This window comes from Microtus ochrogaster, unplaced genomic scaffold (assembly GCF_000317375.1).
Source record: "Microtus ochrogaster isolate Prairie Vole_2 unplaced genomic scaffold, MicOch1.0 UNK1, whole genome shotgun sequence".
Lineage (NCBI taxonomy): Eukaryota > Metazoa > Chordata > Mammalia > Rodentia > Cricetidae > Microtus > Microtus ochrogaster.
The window spans coordinates 36,374,030-36,376,916 of NW_004949099.1; the positions used below are offsets into that span (position 1 = coordinate 36,374,030).

Below are 2,887 nucleotides of genomic sequence, written 5' to 3' on the forward strand. Positions count from 1 at the left end.
GGTCTACAAGGTCTACAAGGTCTACAGGTCTAAAGGTCTACACGGTCTACAAGGTCTAAAGGTCTACAAGGTCTACAAGTCTAAAGGTCTAAAGGTCTAAAGGTCTACAAGGTCTAAAGGTCTACAGGTCTAAAGGTCTACAAGGTCTACAAGGTCTACAAGGTCTGGTCTACAAGAAAAAAATAAAGCAAACAACAACAACAAAAAAAAACCCACAAAATATCCACAGAAAACCACTTATTTAGAACTATAAACCAAATTAAATCCTTCCTTTAAATTACTTCACGTCAGGTATTTTTGGTTATGTTAACAACAACAACAAACCATACTGCCAATGTTCATAGATTATTTTTCCAATATCTTAATGGGGTGGGAGGGGCAGCAGTGGCTGGCATACACAAAGCCCAAGTTACAATCCTCAGCTCTGGGGAAGAAAAAAAGCCTAATGTAGCTGCCACGGTGACACACATCCTTTATGGCAGCACCTGTCAAGGCAGAATTCAAGCACAGCCTGGTTCACATAATGAGTTCAGACCAGAGCTGTATAGTGATGCCCTGTCTCAAAATAATAATAATAATAATAATCTTTAAATAGCCTGATGCCACGATCCATGATCATAGATCTGATTCTGAAACAGTCCTAACAGTTCAAGTTGAAAGAACAAAAACAATTTTAGTAAAGGGGGGGAGTATGTAAGGTTCCATGCACTCTTCAAAGGTTCTAGGAAACGGGAGACTCGCTTGTAGCTTGTGTCTAAGCCAACTGAGAAGGAAAACACTGGAAAATGTTAAAAATAACAGCCTGGCATTCGTTCCCATGAAGCCAGAAAGTCCTTTCTATAAATCTCAACTGTACTGACACATATGGCACATGGATCTAAAATACTTACGTGCAGATGCTTTTAGAGGTTCCATATTACTTCAACAATCTTAACATGACAAGAGCATTCCAAGGAAGGAAAGACAGCCTCTCTAACATCTTCACCTCATCTTCCTCAGCTTCTCTTAGAACAACTCATGTCAGCACAGCTAATGTTTTCTCCCTCAGATTTTTAAATAGCATGATTGTAATTTCTAAAGTTTCTGTTTTGTTTTTTGGTGGTTGTTGTCGTATTGTTTTGAGACAGGATTTCTCTGTGTAACATCCCTAGAGGGTCCTAGAACTAGCTCTTGTAGACCAGGCTGGCTTGAACTCAAGAGATTTACCCACCTAACTTCCAAGTGTTGGGATTAAAGGCGTGTGCCACTACCACCCTGCTCTCCTCCAAAGTTTTTTAATGTTTATGACTTAATCCCACTTACAGAATCCTCTGTAAACTCACTTGCCATAATGCTCCCCAGAAGTTCACATTACTACACAGCTCCCAAAACAATCACAACTTACAAGAAAACTCATTCCCTTTATATTTGCTTTATCTAACTCTTCACACTTAGTCATGGTTCTTCCTCCACCCACTTTTTCTTCGGCTTGTGTTGCTACGCCTGCTTCTGGGTGGAGAAACCCTGGGAGGGGATAACTTCTTACTGTCATTCTTCCCCTAACCCCCATGCAACTACTGAAGCCAGTGGATTCAACAGGGACTCAAAAATGGCTTTCCATAAAACTGTCCAGCCTAAACTAACAGAAGCCAGATGGCAGCTGGTGGGCAACGGCTAAATTAAGGCTAGGTCCTGTGCTCGCTATCCAATGCGGCGGCAAAGAGGACTAGGCAGCGGCTCTTGGCTCAGTGGAGGACTTGCTCTTTACCTTAGCTGTCAGACAAAGCACATGGACTCCAGCACCTAAAGGGGCTACCTACGACGACGGAAGAAAACAGGGACACGGGTTGGAGGGGGGGATCCAAATTAACAATTACGATAACACACACAAAAGAAGGCGTACTGACAGCGAGGAAACAGGCCACTTCAAACCACCTGACAAAATAACGTAGAGACTAGTAGGAGAGAACAACGGTTTTCTTAAAAAAGTAAAGGGTTAATCTCCGTGTCTGAAATCCCCTTGTTTTGATCCCAAATATCTCAAAAAGTATTGTCAATTAACTGCTTAAGAGATCATCTGAAAGCAGAAGACATAACCTTCAAGCTACCCATTGTGGAAAGGAATAGACGTTAAGTGGCATTTAAACCTTCATGGTTACACTTAATTATTAAGAATGTCTAGAAAAGAAAAAAAGCCAACAGCAAAAAGAGAAAGAAAACCTTCCATAGTAAACTGATAAGACTTTCCACACAGATTTGGAATTTAACCCAACTTCAGAAACGTTGGGAAAACTGTAGGCAATTTTGGGGAAAATAAAAATTACACTGAAAAAATTTACATTCGAGTTACACACAGCTTGGTTGGTATAAAAACCCTATTGATAAAACAGAATTAGCACCCCATTCTCTGTTCATGAATACAAACCGGACAGAATACAGCGACTACAAACCTGGGATGACTGAAGTTGTCCTCTACCAGGAATTTTTTGGGGGGAGGAGCTATTTCTACTACAGTCAAGCCTTCAATTAGTCACTCTTATTGTTCAGACCGCTGTTAGAGACAAAAAAATGGAAAGAGCCGATCGCTCCTCTAAATTTTACACATTGGGAGGAACATAGTAACATCAGGGTGAGGCTCACAGCCTCCGCCTGCCTCGGTCACAAATTCTTCGAAGGAAATCGGGGACCGCGGCGGCAACCACACCCCTGCCGACTGCGAGCAGCCCGCAGCTCTTACTCCAAGCGGCATTCCCAGGCTTACCACACCCCCTCGGCGACACGGGAAACCAAGCGGATTTCACGGCGCGATCGCCGCCTCACGCCCCCCTCCCGCACGCAGGCGACTCCCAGCTTCCGCCTCGCTCCCCCGCCGACTCGGGTACCCAGCGACCACCGGCCTCCGGCGCCC

At 43.6% G+C, this 2,887-nt stretch overlaps 1 protein-coding gene across 1 annotated transcript in view; it reads right to left on the bottom strand.

The window, feature by feature from the left end:
* The window catches only part of Rimklb (ribosomal modification protein rimK like family member B), a 24,835-nt gene extending 22,055 nt beyond the window's left edge, over positions 1-2,780 (bottom strand). The window contains exon 1 of the mRNA XM_005365166.2: positions 2,741-2,780. The gene's annotated coding sequence lies outside the window, so the exon portion shown is untranslated. The remainder of the gene's footprint in view (positions 1-2,740) is intronic.
* Between the last annotated feature and the right edge of the window lie 107 nt (positions 2,781-2,887).